Source organism: Anomalospiza imberbis, chromosome 7, assembly GCF_031753505.1.
Source record: "Anomalospiza imberbis isolate Cuckoo-Finch-1a 21T00152 chromosome 7, ASM3175350v1, whole genome shotgun sequence".
NCBI classification, from domain to species: domain Eukaryota; kingdom Metazoa; phylum Chordata; class Aves; order Passeriformes; family Viduidae; genus Anomalospiza; species Anomalospiza imberbis.
Window position 1 is genome coordinate 31,331,192 of NC_089687.1, and position 22,485 is coordinate 31,353,676.

Here is a 22,485-nt window from a genome sequence, read left to right on the forward strand (position 1 = left end):
AATTTTTTAACCTAGTTATATGTAAAAATTCTTATTTTCTCGGTTGCAATACTCTTTTACATTGACTTTGTGGATAAGAGTAAGTAAATTTGGTGTACAGGCATGCCAAACACCATGAAATATGATGAAAGAAAATTGAATTATTTCAAATTCCCCTGCATTAAATACAGAATGAAATTTCTGTACCAAATGAAGGGATAAAAAAATAATTAGTTGCAGAGTACAGCAGTGTATTTCTACATTTCCATGTAAAAGTGAAGGACACACTGACTCAGCTAATATGCTTTTTGGAGCATCATCCAAAGAAATTGATTAAAGCTATCAGAATTACACACCAGCATCTTTCAAACAGACTCCTTACCTAAAAGTTGTACCATTAATTTTGCCAGAGAAATGTTTGGGCCAAGGATACACACAGTAGGCAGATTATTTGATACTTGAGAGAAAGGAAAGGGTGCAATATTCACAGCAGAATATCCTCTCACAGAACTGCAGACCTCAAAGGGAAAGCATCTTGAACTCCTGATACTCATCTTGAGTCTAATCTGAATTAGCCTCACTGCTTAAAATTGTTAGTAGCTGCAAGACACTGTACACTGAGAACCTGACAATTTTGCAGGTGGTATTGCAAACCTTTACTATTTTAAGATAAAAAACAAATTAAATTTCTGATGGCTTTCCATCATTCAGAAAGAAATCTGAAGAATCTGTAGTAGTAAGAGATAGGTATGAAGTGAAGAGGGTGACTCATTGCTATGGCATAATGGTTAGCAAATATCGTTTTGGAGCTTTGAAGATCCTAGTGATAGGAAATTGAGTGCTACTTGGCTTTTCTTTCAACATAAACAGATGGGATACAATGCAACATGCTTGGATTTACTCTTGCTAAATCACAGTTTCTCTGTTTAGAAACCTTTTGCCGTTGGATGACAGTATTCTTTCTGTTCACATGCTTTGGCCTTTCTTAGGTTAGTTCATTGATTTTTTTTTTAATTAGTTTATTTTCCATCAAATTCCACTTTTTTTCCTCATTAATACTAAAATGCTTTAAACAATCTCCTTATCTTCTGATATGCTCTCTACTTATTCCAACATTTTTTTGCCATGCTCCTTAGGTTAAAATGAAGTTTTAAGGAAAGAGTTTAGAAAAGCAAGGAACATACAAAGGAGCCCACCAGAGAGTCACACTTTAATTATGGTACCCACAAAAACCAAGAGTATGCAACAGTAGAGACTGGAGAGGAGCAAGTTCCATTCCTTTTTCTCCCCTAGTGATTCTTAGAGGGTCTACATTTGAGATGTTCCTTCTCTTATTTCCTAAAGTTTAACATTCACACCTTCTTCTCAATCTCTCAAAACACTCTTATTTCATAGAAAACTACTGTGCACTCCTCATTTATAACTTATGCCAAAGCTCTCATCTGTATGTTGTGGTTTTGCCCTTGTTTCCCTTTACTTCAGAATAAAACATCTCCTTTCCACAAGTGTGAACAGAACTTATGTGGTCTGCCAGAAAAATTCTAAGTAAAGTAGTTTGGATCCACTAGTAAAAAGGAAAAACCACACATAATACCTTGGTGATTGCTTTCTTTCTTGTTTAGTGAACTTGTTCTCCTTCAAATCCAAAGAATACTTATATATCTACATAATTTTCTGTAAGCTATGATTGCTGCCACAGTAGATCATGAGAATTTTCATCTCTATAAGAAAAGCAGATGAATTCTGAACAGTTTTTCTGCTTTGCCATGTGACACAGAGATTGTTTTCTCAAGAATTCTAAGATATTGTTTTAATGATTAAACAAAAAACCCTGCCTTAAAAAAAAAAAAAAGTATTCATTTTATTGAGCATTCTTGATAGTCTCCAAATTTACCTTAAAAAACCCCCGGGGTCCCTGATAGAATTTTTTAAACAAATTTTATCCAATGGTTACATAAAATGACTGAAAGTTAAACTCAAACATGAGGATAGAACCCATCACCCACACTGGCCAATGGATCAGTTCCATTGCCCTTAGAGGGGTATGATATGGTCTAAAACTTGGCTTTTTAGGAAAAAAAGAATTTAGCTTATGAGAAGATAAATTAGATTTTAGAATAAAATAAATGGATAGAAGTGAAAACTTCCTCTTCTAAAAAGGCAGATATTCTCCTTTACACGTGAATGCTTATTTGTGGAAATGTTTAAATACATTTCCATTAACAAATTATGGCCCCAGTAAAGCAGGAGGCTAGATGTAAAAGAAAGAAAAACTGAGTCCTTATGGATAGATAAATGTTTATATTGCAGAAGAGCTGCATGTCTGGTACAGTAGTATTTCCTTATCAGGTTGAGATATTACTAAATTAATGCTTCATTTTGGGGTTTTTTATCCCCTCCCATGTCCCCTCCTTCTTGGCTTTGTCTCTTACAAACTGTAGGCACATTTCCCATTTTAAGATCATGTTAAGTCACCCAAAACTGACAGGACTTAAGCATAACTATTTTATATAACTGCACCCTCAAAACAATTCCAAATATTTCTAGTTTTGCATTTTTAAAGTAGTGCCATTGCTCATAGCATTAATGTTTTACAGAAGAACCTTTCAAGCGAAGTAGATTTTTACAATTAATGTACACAATTATGCCCCCTAAATTCTTTTGTGGAACAGCCCCTAGTGGAAAATAAGAATTAGAATCCATGACTGTATTAAAGAAGTATTCCCATTTAGCCTTGTTTTGCTCTTTTGCTCCACCTATTTTAGGACTTATCTATTTTTATAGCTGTTTAAAAATAAGCACCGCTTGTTTACTATAACAGAGAAAAATAGAGCAACCACTATAATAAAACAAAGATAATAAAAAAGGCTGGATAGTTTGTATTTGAAAGTGTAACTGTGGCACGCCAACATCTGTAGAGTTTGGTTTTCTTTTTCAAATGCCAGCTGGCTGTGCTGGAGAAGTGTATCAATGTAGCATCTTGCAGAGGATTACTCAGAGCCATGGAAATCACACCAGGTAGGACAGAACCAACCAACCATCCATTAGATCTTTGCACTCAGGATATCTACTCATGTATATCACGTTATCTACTTATGTATGTACTTATGGTTGCTTCTTATACTTGCAGAGATTTGTGTGATTCAGGCTGCCTAGTAGACAGCTGAAATTTAATTTTTCTTTTCTTTCACTTAATTTCTAAGCATCGCTGGCTGCATTCTCATCAGCTTTTGTGATTAGCAGGACCAAAATTGGTCTCTGTTTTGCCAAAGTACTCAGATTTCTTTCTTTACGCATATATTGCTTTTTTGGCACCCTCTTTCCATCCACAGCTGTTGTAGACCACTCAGACTCTAAAATGTTATACTGTAGTGTCCTGATGAAAAATTTAATGCTCTGTGATTATTAATGTAATTTTATTTTACTAGTTATGTAACTTTTTTTTTGGTAGTAATTTGCATCTGTGAGTATGAGATTTCTGCATATCCAAATATCTACAGAAAACAAGAGGATGATCTGAGGGGAGGAATTCCAAAGACAAGTACCACAACAAATAAAATGGGTACAGGGGTTGTAAACATCTAATTTTCCCCTGGTTCATGCCTACACAGCACTTACATATAATGCTAATATGAACCATGCTAATGCATATGTGTTTGTTAAACCAGCCCTTTGGAAAAATGCAACATTCCTAATGGTCCATTATCTGAAATGAGCTCACCACAAAAATACTTCGGCTGCTTTTAGTTTAGGGAGGAATGGCCAGAGCATAATTTTGATAAGATAGTTCTGAAAAGATGACTGATCATCACCAGCACCAATTTATATTCCTAGTTGGATTAAATGAGCTGCTACCTGCTTCCATCCCTTCCTCCGTTCAAGAACACTTTTTTCACTTAAGTCTGGGACTTCCCACAGTTATCACAGATCCATTACATACACATTATTTTTCTCTTCTTGCATGACAAATAAATAGAGATTTGGACTCATTCTTATACAATATGTCCCCCAGCTGTCATTTATGAATCTTTTTAAGAAGGTCTGTATATGTTTGGCTTTGAAATCATTATTTTCTCCTAAACTCCCATTAGACTTTCTCTCAGGTCAACATATCATAATTTCATTTTTGTCAAAGCTATTCCAGTTTAAAAATCCTTTAAAAAATTCATGTTGCTGTAAATTCTTTGACTGCTTTTACAAACTTAGATAGTGATAAATTTTGAAAACCTAACCCATTCCACTACTTTTGTACACTGTCATTTGATGAACTTGCATAAGACATTAATACAGATTGTATTTACCAATGTTCTCATTTAGTCTAAAAATTGTCATTCTAGTATTATTTACTTATTTTTACATCTGCTTTCCCTGCACTCTGTGTATCCTCTCAACACTGTCTGTATTCTACACTTGCAGAAATGTTGCAAGGCCTGCCAAAATCTGAACGAGAAGGCAATGACATTCATTAGCCTTCTACATTTACGGTTCTTTGGGAAAGTTGAAAATTTCTATTTATTTTAATCACAGCTGATTCATTCTGATATAGGATCAAAGAGCTAAACTGAGTGACACAGACACATAGAGAAGCCATGAATCTGCAGGCACCTGTATCCATCTGACTGGCTGTCCTGATCATGGTTGCATGGTCATGCTGCCTCTCAGCTCTCTGGATCCTTGCTGACAAGGCATGAGTCTTTCTTGACTTAGTTCAACATGCAACCAGCTTGTGAGAAATCTCAGAGGAGGGATTTCCTGGAAATCAGGATGAGAGTAGAAGCACAGCAGCCAAGAGTCAGACTGACCTAGCCTTATAAACCTTGCATTTTACTTGTGAAGAGGCTGTGTGAGGTCAGCCCTGTGCTTTCTGTCAGCTGGAAGTAAAGCATCATCAATCCACAAAGTGAACAGATCTCGTGGGTGCTCCATGTCTAGCTCCATATAAAACCAAAATTACTCTGTTTAAGTCACTCATAGTTTTAAATTTTTTTATTTCATAACCTAATATATTCTGCATCCCATAAATAGTGCTCCTGCAATTTATAATGTGTTGCAACAGAACTCTGCAGAAAGAATTTTAAGCAAGAGAAGATTTTGCTGCTTGTGGTATTTTGCAATCTCCACTAACTTTAATGACATTGTGTTGTTTCTTAGCAGCATATGTGTTATGTAAAAAATGCATTTCTGCATCTTATGCTTCCTTTTTGGAAGCTATTACAAGCAGCCAGTGGATGCAAAAGGCACTTTGTCAAGCATCTCCAATCTACAAATGTCAGCACCATAAAAATGTAAAATGAACAAAAAGAACATCAGACATGTATATGTCATTTTCTTGACAGTTTTTCAAATTCTTTCTCCCTCCAGATCTTCTCACAGAACAAGCAAGTTCTTAAAAATAAAAGCCACTTTTGACTCTGAGAATTCGTCTTTTATCAAGTTAAAACAAAATAACAAAAATCTCCCCATGTCCTCAGCTAAAGTCAGGTTTAAAGGCCAGATCAAAACACATTTCCCTCTGTGGTGCTCCTCACACTGATGCTTTAGTTTCTAAGGGCTGTCTGGAGCCATTTTCTCCTGTTTCAGACTATGTCTGTGTGGCATTTGCTTTGCATTTTGACGAGAGGCCTGACTAAAGCCAAAGAAAAATCTATGAGAACTGTTTCAGCAATGCACAGCAGTACTGTGCTGCTCTTCGCCAAACTGAAGCCAGCTGTGCTGACCACTGAAGAACATTTGTAGGCTGATCTCTGCTCTAGGGAAGTAACCACACTCCTCCCACCTGTCCCAGGACAAAATGCAGGACTGAGCAAGGGGCTTGCTGCAAACCCTCATCCAGTGTCACCCAGGTCACAGCTCGCCTGCTTCCCTTGCAGAGCTGAAGAGGGGGCAGCTCCCACAGGGAGCGGTGAGGAAAACCTCTCCACAACATGATGTGAATGCAAAGAAGATTTATGGAGCTTCCTTGGCAAAGGTCAGGCAGCTGTGCTCTCATCCACTCCTTCCCTTAATTACGGCTTATTTTTATTTTTCCTGATGAGCTATATGAGTGACTTACAATATCAGTTTTCAGCTTACAGTCAAAGTGGGATAATTCAAAGAGCAGCTGCCAGCAGTTTTACTTCATACTGGCCCACACCTAATCACTTTGTCGTACCAATCTGCAAGAAATATTTCAGCCAAGAACTTCAGGCCCAAACCTGTTGGCTTAACCTACTTCAAAGGTGATTTACACTTGTTTTTACACAATGGCTTCTTCAAAAAACTGTGCTTCCTAACATGATTGCTCTTTGAAAATATATTCCATCCTGCATCACCTTTGCACTGAGTTTCAATGGATTGATTAATAGGTGGCAAGTGATGCCTGGCCACAACAGCCAATTGCTATGCAGAGCTGCAAGTTAAACTTGAAGGGTCTTGTTTAACAGAGTTTTAATCATCAGCCAACACTCTCAGAAGCTCTAATTTACATGAATTAGAATGATCCATATAGCACTGCAGTTTCTTAAACACTCTTAATTCCTTATATCAAGGATATTTTCCTGACGAGGTAGCAGTGGAAAACACAATGCATTTATGATGCTGATGCAGAAGTACAGGTACTGCTCTGCATACGGCCTCACAAACACATAGACACACCTCAGACCATACTGGTAACATCATCTTGATCACATTTTCACCAGGTGTGTCACCACGCAGTTCCACTTTGGGAAGTTCATACAGTTCTAGTTATTTAAGCTAAAATAATTCAAAACCAAACTCTCTCTCTCACACTAGTATGGAAGCATAATAAGGAACAATATTGGACAAAACACTTCGTTCACTTCTGAAAATGAAGCAAAGGAGAGGAATAATGCTTATTCTTTGAAAGCCTTTCATGTCATCAAACTAAGGAACAAAGTGTGGGAATTTGACAGGACACGACCTAACATATTTCACTTTTCTTGTGAAAACCCACCAAAGCTTGCTGAATGCAGAAACATTTCAAACACTAAACCTGCACATGCTTATTAGGATTTGCTTAATTGTCATTACTCCAGAGACTCCATCTGCCCTGGAATCTGGCCAAGGATCCAATAAGGATCCTCTACAACCAGAGCTGATGTGGTCTCTGCAAAGTCATGGCACTGAAATGAAGTTCTTTCAATCCTGTATTTTCAGTTATTCATACTAGTCATTGAACTGCTGTTCCAAATAATTGTTATAATCCTTATTAAACTATTATCAACACCTCTGCAAGCAACACGGCGCCCAGCATGACCTGATCGATCTTAATCTGCACAAAGCCTGATGAAGAGGGTTCCCATGAGCTTGAAAGTCCCTGTTGCACCAAGAAAACATGAACTACTGAAAACATAAGCATGGCCCTTGATAGTTCTGTGCTCTCTTCTTCAGGAAAGTATGGGAAGATTCACAGGGACCATCTGGACCTAGTTTTGTTCTTATCAAGCAGCAGAGGCTTGTGGGTCTTTCCCTCCCTCCCCTCCTTCCTCTTTCTTTCTCTTTCTCTCTTTCTCTCTCTGAGTGACTCATCCACTAATGTTGTTTAGCCACAGCTTTTTGTCTTTGCCAGAATGTGTTTCTATTGAGCACTGCATGAATGGGGGGTGAGAGGGGTAGTGGGATGGAAGAAGTCTTAATTGCATCTCCAGCTTTGTATGTTTTCTGCAACAAACCTCAATGTTTTAATAATAGTTATATCAAAACACCATCATTTAGCTTTTCTAAATAATATTTGCCCAGGTTTCAAAAGCTATGGAAATCATTCAGGAAATACAGAAATGGGTCAGGACAGAATTGGGTCAAACAAAGTTACTTAAGTAAAGGGACTCCACCTTTCTGAGAATTTTTTTGGGGGAGAATTCATTAGCAAAAAGGAGCGGATAAATTTTGAAATTCCAATGCCTTGATGAGGTCACACTTGACAAGAGTCACAGGAAGAAAGTTTTGGATGAAAATGTACATGAAGGGAAGTGGAATTAAAAATTAAATAAAAACAAGCTAAAGTTAGAAGACATTTACTCAGTAGAAAATACTAAATATTGCATTAATGGAAAAAGTTTCCCATCCTCACACATAGGAAGTCAAAATGGCTCATCATCTATAGATCATCAGATTTCAGTCAATTCTCAAAGATGAAGCATCTCTATAGTTAATAAAAATATCTTTTGCAAAAATAACAATAAAGACCTAGAAGATAGAAAAAATATTAAGGCAATTTATACTGTATCTCAACCTACACCAACCTACATAAAAGGCTAGAAACATACTCTAACATACTCTAAATTGTTACTAAAATGATAAATAACAGTTACTGATAACAACTACCACTAGGCAGAACATTGCAAAGGAAGGAAAGTTTGAAGCGCTTAAGAATTTTCTTAGTGAGAGATAAATAAATCATTAATTTGACAATGTATCAGTTTGGTTTGTCCTGAAAATGGGGCCATTCATGTGCAGAGACAGGGTGTAGCATCCTCAGCAGAGATTTACACAAGGTAAATCCCTTAGCTACCCTCCTAGTATGCTATTAGAGTCACAGATGGGTATAGATGCAATGTTTAACTACATAGATAGAGCAGAAAACTACTCAGTGAGCACTGTGAGTAACTCCACACAGCTGAACAGTTGATCCAAAACCTCTATTATTTGCATTTAAAAAATAATTTTTAAAAAGCCCATAGGACATAGTACACAATTTTTCTTGTCAAGCTTGATAGCAAACACAAGTCAATTCTACCTTGCCAAGATATTCCAAACTACCTGATTGTTTCAGTTGCTGAAGCTGACATGAATAAAAGACATGATTTAAGGGAGCTGCTGCTTACCAACCTCCTTAAGATCAAACTGCATAAAACATGAACTTCATTTTCCTTTTTTCCTGTATTTACACACTTGCACAACACACCACAAAAAATCCAAACCAACCAATCAACCAACCAAAAAAAAAAAAAAAAAAAACCAACCAAAAAAACCCAACAAAAAACATGCCTGGATGCTTTGCAGCAGTCATGGAACTGTTTTAGAGAAAACTGGAATTAAGTCAGCCATTTGATTAAGAAGTTTGAAAATTAACACCTTTCTGAACAATTCCCACTGCTGTTACTACACCATTAATGTTGTGATACAAGACTGGTATGTTACCACACTCTGCAGGGTAAAGTAGAATTCTTTTAAGCCAGATATCCATGCACTTGGCTCCTTTGTGCTTCTAAAGGGAGTTCCCAACGAACAGATGGCAATAATTTAATAACAGGCATGTGACTGGGCAGATAAAAGGAACTGGCTGTATCTGCAGTTGAGAAAGGATCCTGTGAAACTACAACTTCTGTGCCTGGGAAGGGCTCTGCCCTGCACCCGCCATGCTTGCCTGACTGTCCCTGCTGCCAATCCCTTTGTGCCATCCCCAGGACCTCATTTAGCTTGGCATGTATTGGGGACATGCACTGGAAACTCTTGGAGAGCTGACCGTTCCTCTCGGCAAAATCCATGCTACCACTATCACCGAAATGTGAAACACACTGTATAAACTATATACGCATGCATGGTTGGTGGGACTATGCTGGGAGTAGGTGTGAGAGCACAGTTTTGGAGAGAAGAACTTTACTGGTGACCAAACCTCTGGGAACTGCAAAGCGGTCTGCACAGTAAAGTGCTATTCAGGAGAAGCGTTGTATTTTTTGAGATAATAAGGTCTCTTTAAATTTATTAGGACCTAACAGGGCTCACCGACACTGGAAGGGTTAGAGCCCTGGCTTGGTGTAGCAGCTGCTCCCAGGAATGACTTGTTATTCTGTATCAGCTGCGTGATGACTCTGCCCGGGTCACAGCACAGGTTTTTTTAATCCAAAGACTCTGGCCTAGTACACTGCAGCTGGCTTGAGAACACTTCATCTTCTGCTGCAATCATAGAGAAGGAAAATTGTCCTCACTTTGGCTGATGCCTGTAAAACATTGGTTCCAGATAACTTCCCCAGCTTGGATAAAAAAAATTGTGCTTCGCTTTTACAAAATTTGTTTAGAAATGTACAAAATTTGTCAGGCAAAACCACAATGTCCTGCAGATCTGTTTGTACACAGCATCAAATTGAGGCCTCCCTCATTCTGGGACATGGATCCTCATGCAGGCATGGACAGGCTGCATGAGGATCCATAGGTACACAGAATTCACCTTAGGCATTGTCAGGAGATAAAACTTCAGCTACTGCTGTGGTGAAAAAGCACAAATAGGTAGTACTGCTCAGCCACTGTAGTGGCCAAATGTAGAGAGATTGGTGAATTGCTTTAGTTTCTCCCTGTTTCCATAATTCATCTTTTCTACTTCTGATGTCTCCCTCCATATTTTTCTGGACTTTTTTTTTTTTTTAGTTATTATATATATTATTGTTCTGTAGAAAGATTATTATTAGAATTGTTATTGTTACAAACTCCTACATTTAAGTATAATTTTAAATGACCCATACTTACATAGCCTTTTTAATATTGTACGAGTAATATGCAAACTTTTTAAAACTTTGTTTCCCTGCCTTTGGCTGCTTTGCAAGGAATATTTGTCAGTATTTTTGACATGAAGTGTTATACTGAGGCAACTTTTTCCTTTTAGAAATTGTTATTTTCAGACAGGTTTTGATCATATTCTACAGATGAGGTTTATATAACTACACTATTCATTTTAGGAGTAGGTAAACAAGAAAATTGAAGCTCACTTTGTCAACCCATGCCAGATATAGTAGTAAAATGTTTTATATGTACATACAAGCGACATGTTTTTGACAGAATGGTTCCTCGTAGAAGGAGAATTTGCTTTGGCCTTTTCTTTTCACTGGTTGACTCATTAGAAAACCACTCCACCTGACTGACCAGCCAGTATAAAGAAAGCGGTATTTTTTTTTAAATCTAACATAACCTTTTCCATAAAACCGTACTAAATAATTTAAATCTCAATAAATAAGTATACTTTAGGTGCCTCTTGCTATATGTTCCTGATGAGAACCACTGCAAAGTCTGTTGCATCCGAAACACAAAATCCATCTGCTTTCATTGCTGCTGCTGACTCACCGTGAAATGGCTCCCAAGAGGAACAGCTGTAATACAGGGAATCAGGAGTGGGCAAGGCAATCAGGAAAGATCACTGTCTTTGGGATGGGGTTGCTGTACTCCGTGTACTCTCACATTAAAAGGAAGACAATGTTTTACTAGCTGCAAGCACTTTGCCAACAGATCCTTTGTAACATTTTGTGGCATTGCTTAGGAACTGCTCGACTACAAAGCTTAATCCCACAGGCATAAATCCTAAGGCCTCAGGCAAGTATTTGCTGGTTTTGGCAAATTTTATAGTGGTTTGAAACAAGAGGTTCACAAAACAGTCTTCTGAGATTCAGAACGTGTTTAAAAATGCAATCAGCTGATTAATTGGCAAATGTCCTCTCTGCACAGGCTGTTCTTATGGATGAAAGTCAGCCACTGTGCCAAATCCCATCCAAGGCACGTCCTGCAAAGGTGTTCCATCCTCCCACTGTGCTCTCAGGCATCACTTGACCATCATCATTTGGTGTCTGCACAAAAGAGAAAGGCTGCAGTTGCATCAGTCTTCAATGACCTCTCCATTATACAAGAATATTGGAGAAAAAAAAGGCTAAATTCTCCTAATGTATTTGTAATGGTTATCAGCATTGTATGATAATGTATTTGTAGTGGTTATCAGCACATGCTTAAATCTGCTCATTGTAGTTGAACATAAGAAATCACACATAAGAAATCTCTTTGTCAATTATTTATGCTTTTCATTCCCACAGTGATGAAATTCTGCAGGCCTTCAATTATTGGGCTAGATCCAATTTAGGACTGTTATCACCAGAGATGGACACAATGACCTCTTCATGTTGTTACTCCCTGTGGAAGGTGGAGCATCAGGTTCATTCTGGTGGATATAAATACCTTCTCCTGTGGTCCAGTGCTCTGCCCAGTGAAGAAACTGACATAAAATCTATTTGTGCATTTTATTCAGAGATGCAGATTTCGTGGCTTAGGAGGAACAAAGGTTTTTTAGAGGTAAAGTGGCTTAAAATTTATATTTAATTCCTCAAGATTTTAAAAATTCAGGAAAACCTACCATTTAGTTCCAAAACTGGATGTTTAAAATATGAATAAAAATTAATTGCATCCTCATTTAAAAAGGAAATTCACAAATATACACATTTTCCTCTCTTTGTCCATGTTTAGGACTCTAGGTCATTAGATTAGCTAGGACTGCATTGTTGTGACCTGAAAACGTACAAGTCCAGGTCTTAGAAGAAAAAGAGGGTGGTGACATAGGAGACTGGATAATACTATACAATATACTGAGACCTTTAAAGAAATAAAAATTTAAATGCAGAACCCTACATGAGTAAAAGTTGCTGCTGGCACATACAGAACACAAGAGGTGAAATAAACATACCATCCAGAAGATCTTACAGCATGGATTCATATAACTGAGAATTCCAGTGTAAGTGAATAATATCAGTTTGCAAAAAATACTGCACAAATCTGAGACACAGAAACGACTCAAATCTCCCCAAATAGTTAAATTATATTTTTTTCCTCTATGATCCTTTTGTTTTGTTTCTTGGAGAATGCATCCCCTACAGTAACTGCAAATTAGAAGGTGTTTTCAAGAACTTTTGGAAAACTATGTTCATTAAAAAAAAACAAAACAAAAAAAAAACAAAAAAAAAAAACACAATGCAGTTACCACATTGCAGACAACCCATTACATCAAAAGGGAAAGTCTGAAGCAAGAAGCTGAATTCCCTAAAGAGTTACTGGAAAACACAGGCCAGCCATATGCCCATTTGGGATGTGAAAGGTTTGCAGTCCTCTCCACTGCCAGAAAGGGAGTATCTGACAGAACGAATGAGGTGTTCCCTAGCAAAGACAACCACAGTTAATCATGAAAATATTTTCCTGACTATGAAATAATAATAATGTGGTTTTAAAATATCCAACTGATAATGGTAATAACAGCTTTCTATTTGGAAATGCATGTTTTTCATGGGAACAAGCAGAATAATTCTGCATAGATCTTTAATTTTATAGCATAGATATGTATACCTATATCTATCTATCTATAAATATCAGCTTCACAGAAATACATCAACATTACTTGAAAATTTTTGAAAATTATCCATATTTAAGATCCTGTAAGCTCACAAGAAGATGTTAAAGGATATCTTGACTGGGCAAAAATCTTTCTACAGCATGGTTTGAGCAAATAGAATGTGCTGCCTTCAGGCACAGAAGGCATAGGCTGCTAATAGCAATTTAGCCTTTTACACACTCCATAACATCCCAGTATCTTGGTATTCCTCGCATTGTCATCCTTGTCATTTGCCTGCTGTTCCATTCCTTTTCTGTCCCCAAAGTCTGACCTGGCCCTAATGGTTTTAGTAAGCTTTGCCATGAATTTAGTAACCACCTGTTTTTTCTCTTCTGAATCTTTAGTAATTTTCACAACACCTTTTAGTACTACTGTTTCTAATAACTTTTACTGCTCATCATGCATTTCCCATTCCCAGGATCATAATTCTGGTGAAATCAAGGAATCTTCTCCCTTTTTCTTTCCCTGTATACTGTACATATATTTCAGTCTTCACACATTTCTCACTGTCTTTACTCTGTCAATCTCAGCCCATTTCTAGCCACCTTTCTCTCTGATTATAGATAATTGTTCTCTGTCTCACTGAAAGGCGTTGCAGAATGTCCAAGATGCAACTATTAACTTGTTTGTCTGTCTCAACATTGCTGACAATTGTCTTTGCCTAAATCCATCTCCCTAATGTGTTTTAGATTCAGAGTTAAGTTCCTTCTGCTTGTTTACAGGGCAGGTGGGACATGCCACTTTTTCATCACAGCATTTACAAAATCCTTACATTAATCTAGCAGTTTACAATTCCAGGTTGCTTACATTTCACATTAACCACCTTATTTCACTTTTTTTTCAGAAGTCTTTATTGGTTTTGCTTAATCTGGTCTTTATTTTGGCAGCTCTTCTATAAAAACTCACTGCAAGGTACTGTGAGATTTTGGTTGGTTTTGACTGTGTCTCTACAGTTCAGCATCCCACTGGGTGCATTCATAGGAATTATTACAGCATTGCTGAGCTTTATTCTTTTAAACATAACCCCTTTACTGAGGTAACTTGCTGTTCTTTTACCAAGTCTTAATTATGCACCCCTTAGTTTTATTTCTGACTGCTGAAAATTACCTGTCTGTTAAATACTGGAAGTACACAATAAAAAAGATAACATGCAAGTCTTTTTGCTTCTTTCCCCTATTTTTATTCTCACATTCAATCCTTTGAGGAATACTGGGTTTTCTTTCTATTTATGTTGTCATCTTCTGGGAACAAGGGGCAGTTATATTTGCTATTTTTAAAAGTCAATACTTTTAAGAAACTGCAGTATTAAATCTTCTATCCATTTAGCCCATTATGGTTTCAGCTCTTCAGGAAGCCCACAGGAATAGCTGGTCTATTTTCCCAGTAAAACCCTGGGCTTTGAAGTCTTGAACTTGGCTTTTATTTTAGGGCTGCAGAGTATAATTTCACATTTATACAAACAAATTCAAAATGTTTACCATCTTGGCAGCTGTTCCTTCTGAATGGCTATACCAGGATGGGTGACTTAAATTTAGATGCATTAAAAAATAGAAATTAAAAAAAAGCTGAAGGTGAAGTTGCTCTTTCCCCAATGCTTGATTAATTTGTAGCTGCTTTATTTCTTGACCAAAACCATAATTTGCTTGATGTAAAAGACAACACTTCTACAGAAGATTAAATTGGATATTTCCAGCAAAATTGGAGCTAGGCAAATGACTCTTGACTCTTGCTAAGAAACACAGCAAGAGGAGGAGCCACATACTCAGTACTTCCAGCATGGAGCTGACTAACAAGACAAATTACAACTTATTAAACCATTTCAAGCAAAAATTTGGTGCAAATCATCAGTAATGGAATATATAGAAGTCCCTGCATCCTACACTCATAAAGTAAAGACTGTGCCATTAAGTCACTGACAAAAGAGAACCTGTTCCCCTTAATTAACAAATATTAGGAAAATACTTAAGTCTTGTAACATCTTGAGTTACATCACAGACTTGATATTTACATAACAACCTTGGCATTATCTGGCCTCATGCTGGAAAAATTCCTTATCAAAAAATTCCTTACATTTTGATCATGCTATCCCCATTTCCCAGTATGCTGGAAGTGTTTGCAGAGCCAGTATAGTAAGGGAATATCAAAGAAAAATCATATTAACTTCAGTAAGCACTGTCAGCAACAAGCTCCAATACAAAAGCCTTATAACTGTATCAACAGAACACTGTATCTGACTGAAGACCACCAGGCAGCAGCATCACTTGGCAGCAGACAGCTTCTGGCCAAAGCTGCTGGCCGAAGCCAGGCTCTGAAAGCCACTTCAAGCAAGGGCAAAAGTGTTCATGTCTGTATTTGCTTATGTTGCCATCCCTGTGCCTGCCATAGCAAGCTTTATTGATGTGTTTTAAATATGTGTACTACTCCAGTCTCATTTCTCTGTGCAGAGCTTTGAGAAAAGGCTCAGAATATGCAAAATGCTATTCAACTGGGTATCTAAGCCCATGCTGGTTTGCATCTCAGTAAGGACACCTGAAGTATTCTGCAAACAACAGTGCCAGTGTTGATTTTAGGGTATGTCTATACTGAATCTGCCTTCTACTATTTGACTTGTTTTGTCTCTGTCTTTGTCTGACCTCTGATGTATGACTGATATTTAGAATCAGTAGGCAGCAAGTTTAGGACCAATTCTCCTTTCAATAATACTACCAAAATCATCTTTTCTCCCCCAAAAACATATGCAAAAGCTTATATACAATTCATTATACTCAGTTATGCATTAACTTGATCAGTATTGCAAAGCAACAGGGAAAAAAGGATAAAATGAGATATTAAGAACAAAGGTTTCACAAATGTATATAGAGAGAGTGACACAAGCTATTTGTTATTGGCAGAGTAGTTATTTGAAATAACCTCATTTTGCCCTAGGCATTAAGACTGGTTAATGTGGGCATTGAATGACTGCAGCATAATAGTGTCAAACACGTCAAAGACTATAAAGAATTTCTCAGGGTCTTCTAAAAGAAATTTTCTCATGATCTTTTGAAAGAACATCTGGACTTGCTTATGCAGACATGTTCAGGAAAGACTCAATTAGCTATGTGAAGCTAATGAGCACAAATTAAAGCATATTCAAAATCCAAATAGGATCATCTGCAAGGGAATTTAAGATGCTACAGCTCATGACCACTAATCCTCCACCAATCCCTGAGTCATCTGTAGCTGTCCTAAATATTTCCACACAAAACAGCTACACTAAAAACTCCATATTCCTCCTCTGGAATCTACTGATTTCTAGAGCTAAATTTTCACGAATTGCACTATTTAAACCACAGAATTTCACTTTTTACACTGGAAAGAATTACTCTTCCCCCCACTGTGCATGAAAGATGACTCACCAAAAGTCTGCATAACACTATCCGAAAGTGGCAAGACCATGTTTATTGTTGCACTAATACAGCTGGTCCTGATCCACATCAGAACCATTTCACATATTCTCCAGCAAAGCTAAACTTCCAAAACAGGGGATAGAGCAACATTTACTTCTATGAAACAACTGTTAAACAAAAGAAAAATGCACATCCAAACCCACCCAAAGACCATCATTTTTGGTCTGCATTTTATGGCTTTAAGAACATTTTTTTTCATGCTTTTCTCAGCACAACAATCCCAACAAACAGGGATCAACAGGCTCCACTGAAATATAATATAACTTTCAATGATTTATTTTGGAAAAAAAATCTTTTGTATTGCAGATATAAGCATGTTCCACAAAATGAGGACTAAATGCTAGTCCTAATGCATAAAATGCTTGTCACTGGTGATAGACTTCTGTGTTCAGGGAAAAAGAAAACAAACATGATGGCTTCAAGAACTCACTATCCACAAAAAGTAAATGAAGAGAATTTTGTCTGAGTTGTCAGTTTGCTTATATATTTTCTATTGTAGTCTCAGTTAGCCAATGTACCTTTTATTCCTGAATTTAATATATCCATTGTTTGCTTTATTTTTATCAAAACTTTTGTCAAAACCAATGCTTTATATAACAATGCTAAAGTTTGAGAAAAGAAGGACAAATAAACCAGTGAGGTTTACCTTTCTAGATTGCATGAGATTTTGGAAATGGCTGCTTATGCCTCCTCACAGGAGAAATGCACATTCTGTGAGCAAGAGTTTGACTAACCAGATATAGAAAAATTTAAAGCATCAACAGGCAGCATTGTGTCTCCATATGGAATGATATGGGGAGTACCAACAGACTGAATATTTGACATGAAAAATGACAAAAGTAATAAAAACCCCCACTTTATTTTTTCCTGGAGCTGCTATATGATTTTTCCCAGCATGATGGCAATGCCACAAAAGATGGCTTATTTTTTTTAAACAGCATGACTAAAGGGCTTCAGAGTTTCATACTAGACACAAACCAAAAATAAATTTCCAAACCCAGACTATTACTCTTGCATATTGAAATGGAAAAGAAATTGCTCCAACAGACACCTACAGTCTGACCTCAGCAGTATGTGAGATTCAGGACTCATTTGAGAGAATATTTTAAAACACTTGCTGGAAAATGTGGTAGAACGAAACAAAGACCTCACAATGATATATGGCACCTGATGAAGTAGGTATTTTTGATAAGACAGATGGTACTCAAAATCAAAGGAAATTAAATAAATGTACTCTTTCTAGATTCTGCTTAAGTATTCAATATTGTGTCACCCAGTATATTGCTTGTTGTCCTGGATTTCAGATATAAACGAGTTCTGAGAAGGGAAGTTCGGCTAAATGGGATGTAACTGCTGTTGCTGTTGAAGGGAAAAACAGGACTCCCTAAATGGTTAGTTATGAGGAACATTTTTATAATATTTACACCAAGAAAACTATGGAGCTCAATGAGTTAAAGTGGGGAGTATTTTCAGCAAATATGGAGGAAAGTGACCTATCAACTTTGATGTCTCAACAACAAATACAATAGAAATGGGACCAAGCTAAGTATAAGAAAACGTAGACCCATGCACCTCACGAATAATCAGTATAATCTAATTAGTTAAAATCAAAAAAGGATTAAAACCTGGATGCAATAGGATTCACAGTAGGAAGATGAACTATCAATACCAGTTGATAGTGTTGGAAACTACATCTAATATTGAGCAGGTAGAGTGTGGATTGGTTTTGTTTAAGAAAAGTAAGAACAGACTGAAAGATTTTTAGAATTACAGAAAAACACTATCTTACACAGTGAAACAAAATGTTACCTGTTCAACCTGATAAAATAAAGACTAGAACAGGTGTGATTTCCATCTAGAAGTTTATCAAATGCATTAAATGGCATTAAAAAAGATCAAAACAACAGCTGTTTAAAGTAGAGTTTATAGCTATAACAAGAGAAAATAGGTGTAAATTATAATGAACAACTTATGAATAAGAATTCATGAAGATTTATAATCAGTGAGGGGGTAGGGTGGTGGAGGTTTGATCTGTTTAGGAATTATTTAATCCACTTTATTCATAGTAGCTGAATGAAAACAGCAGTCCTGTTCTACATGTAAACAGCGACATGTAGGAGTGCACAATTTAAAGGCAAAGACATGAATTTTCAAACTGGGAAGATGTTCCAGGTACAGGAAAAAGATACAAACCTGAAATTTTATCTGCCTGATCAAGACAAATCCTTTCATTCTTATTCCAGTGTTGGCAGATGTTGAAGGCTTGTGACTCTCATGTTCCGGATTACTTTGCTAAAACATTTTGGCTACCTCTACAAGCTGAATTTCCAAATAAAAAGGCTGAACACATATCAGAGCTCATGATGATGGTCAGGATTAAGTTCTGAAAAATATCTTAGTGTTTACAAATTTTCACACAACAAATGTCTTTTAGATTTGGATTGGAGACATGCCAAAATTGCATTGGTTTTTGTTTGTAGCTACAAGAAGGTGAGCTTCTTAGTTTCTATAAATGTTCATTCTTACTGGTTTCAGCTGAAAAAATTGTGCTTTGACTAGTTGAATAACAAAAAGATATTATTGCTGGTTCACAAAATGAAAAATAATTAACTTAGGGCAAAGTATATTGAAAAGCAAGTGTTTGATTTTATCTTTGGGAGTGTGAAGAAATTTTAGGTCATTATGCTGATTATTGTTTGCCAGATTCTATGTGATTACATATTACCCTTGTTATGATGAAGTCAATAAACTCTTTGCTTTCACTAACCAAAGAGCTAATTATCACACTATAATAAAAGAAAGATTAATAAATAAAGTTATAGAACATCAAGCTGCTTTTTCAGAGTAAACAATTCATATTTACTCTGCTCCTGACTCAAAAATCTCTCCCCACTTTCTTTCTCATGGTCTTAATTGCCTATCCTCTTTATTTTTAGCCTTTTATTATTTTCATCTATGTCTACATGGAAAATCTTAAGATTTGATGTCTTGGATGATGAGTGAAAACCAAATACAAATGTCATTATGAGGCAGATTCCTGCAATGCCATAAATGGAAATCAAAATGGCTAAACATATCCATTAATAAAACAACAATTCCCCACACACTTGTGTTGACTTAATTCTCTCCCTTCTGAAATATCTGGAGAACAATGACGTCTCCAAAACCACGACCAGCCCATAGGAAGTGCTTCTATTATTAAACTTTATACTGAAAGACAACACACAGGTTTATCCTGTGGCATTGGCACATTATTTTCTGTTTGCTTATATGCTCTTTTACTCTTTAAGGCTAAGTTTTTAACAACAACTATAATTCTAAACTTCAAAATGAATTTTCATTACTTAGAACTCAGTGGCTGACATTATATTAGCCCTATTACTGTTTCTTAAATATTTTAGAGAAACTCAGTTTCTGTCTTAAGGGAAAAAAAACCTACTTGCTGTTCTGGTTCCACGACTTTTTCCAGTAACACTGGCATCAACTGCAGACTTTTAGGCCAGCTTTCAGTAGGAATTACAGGTATCTCTCTTCACTGTCTGTTCTACAAACATGCATAGTACATTACTAACAAATACTGTGACGCCACACTACTTTATAGAAGGAATAAATTAATGACAATTTCTGCATTGGATTGAATCACTAAGTACTCAGACTTTTTACGAAATATTTACATTTATAATCATCACAGTCTAAAAAAAGGGTAATGATGATGTAGGTATCTCCCACAGCGGTGCGTGTTCTGTGGCACTGCTCAGTTAGAGCAATGACTCATTTTATGGTTTCACACAAGAGGTGTGAAAGCTATGGCCACATTCACTTCATTTAAAAGTATTCCCTCTCAACATTCTGATCTTTTGACAATCCTAAAAAAATTTACTAACCTAACCAAAAGAAATTTGATAAGGATCAGTGTTGCCAGAAAGTGAAATTCCTGAAGCAGGTAAGGAAGCATACTAACATTTAGTACTCATGGAAGTGGTGTCTCTGCCTTGTCTGAACTAAATCTGAGTTCAAACAGCCAGAGGAGTTTTGTGTAACAATTAAAGAAGTGACGGCCAAGAAGTGGCAGTGATAACCCAACATAACGAAGATTCCCAGCATACTTTTCTTAAGGTTAATTCACTCAGTTCATGCCTTAAAAACTCTCCTGATTTGGGAACTTCATGTAAATTTTGTGCAAGTCTCAGAACTGCATTGATGAGTGAAAACACTAGCTAGGAGTGGAAGAAGAGCATTTGTCATGACTGTCAATTGAAGGGGCAAAACTGAAAACCAGAAATTGATGCCTTGATTTATGGTGGCAGTCTTGCAGAGAATACAAGAACGAACTTTAGATAGACCAGCCTTTGCTGGTCTCTTTGCTTCCCTCAACATCAGTAGTTTTGGTTCCTTAGAATCATGGTACCCCAGAGTCCAAGATTTGGTGCATACAAGCTAACTCTACTAAAGTGTAAAACATACCAGAGGAAGCAACTATAGAGGTTTTATGACAGCTGGAGTCTAGACTATGGTTTGTTCCAAAATTAGGGTTACAAGGCTTGAAATAAACCAAATGTTTGATGTGGTGGAATGCAGTAAACTCAAAGTTATTGCACCATTCCTTATTTATTCTAAACTAATAATATGCAATTAGTTAATTCCATAAACAATCATTCAGAAAGTACTTCATGTGAGGACAGCATTCATATATAATTTATGTATTATTAAGCCATTAATGGAAAAGACAGCATTACTACTCTCGTGCAGCTGTTGGTGGATGCCACATCAACAAATACACGACTGAAGGTTCAGAGCATTAGAATATGTTTGCCTCAGAACAGGGAGAGGGGTAAGGCTGGAGAGCTCATCACCATTAGGTAAAAGACAGCTGTACACTGCTGGGCTCCTGGAGCAGCTATGTATGAGCTCAAGCACCATTTTCTGAGAGAAAAACTTGGGCTACTGATCCACACCCTTATTTTCATACAACACCTTATCTACAAGAGTAAGTTCCTTTATCATTTAGACTATTGCACATGTTCCAGAATCTTTTGGGGCTTCCTGCGAGTTTACCAATAAGCATTTCTTGAACCTTGCCAATAGGGTAGAGAAGGATACTATTATGCAATTCAGAACATAAATGGTAGACTGGTGTATTAAGATGGGTAAATTAAAGCCTAAACAGGATTCACAGAGTTTATATATGTTTTGTATTTTTGGTAGGACTACTCATGTGATCATGGATAGCCATTAATCAGGGTGCTGGGTCCTCAATGACACAAGACTTATGTTGCTTCTTCAGAAGCAATTTGTCTGAGTTGTTAACATCTGAAATTAAAAATCTGGCACTAAAATTAAACCATGAAATACTAATACTTCTTAAACTAAGACTTCTTCTCGAGGTCTATTTACCATTTTCACTATAAAAGACGTTCTCCGTTTTCTGCAAGGGACAAAGAATACCTTGCCAATAACAATGTCAAAGACAAAGCAAATCTGTCCTGCAATAAGATCCAAAGTAGCCCAGTGTACCAGAGTGGAATCCTTACACCACAGAGAAGTACTTTTGGACATTATTAGAAAACTTTTTGATCAACTTCAGCACTGCAGCCCATTGAAAATTAAATGTAATTTATAAAAAGTCTTTAAAAAGTAAGTGTTCTATTGACTTCCAGAGCAGTAGTATTAACAGCTGTCATGAAATAAACAGAAAATTTCTTCTAATCTCTATTTTTAAGCTGGCTGAGTTTAAAAAAATCCAGTATTTTCCACGAACATCACTTCTTATAACTATATTCTCTTTAGATCTTTTGTATCCTTCTGTATTTTTACAGCATCACTTCTCTTTATACAAAACATACTGAGAAGTTACCTCCCTGGATACAATATCTTGCCTTATATCCACTGCTGTCAGCTTCTGTGCTTGTACAAATTTGTGAATCCCAT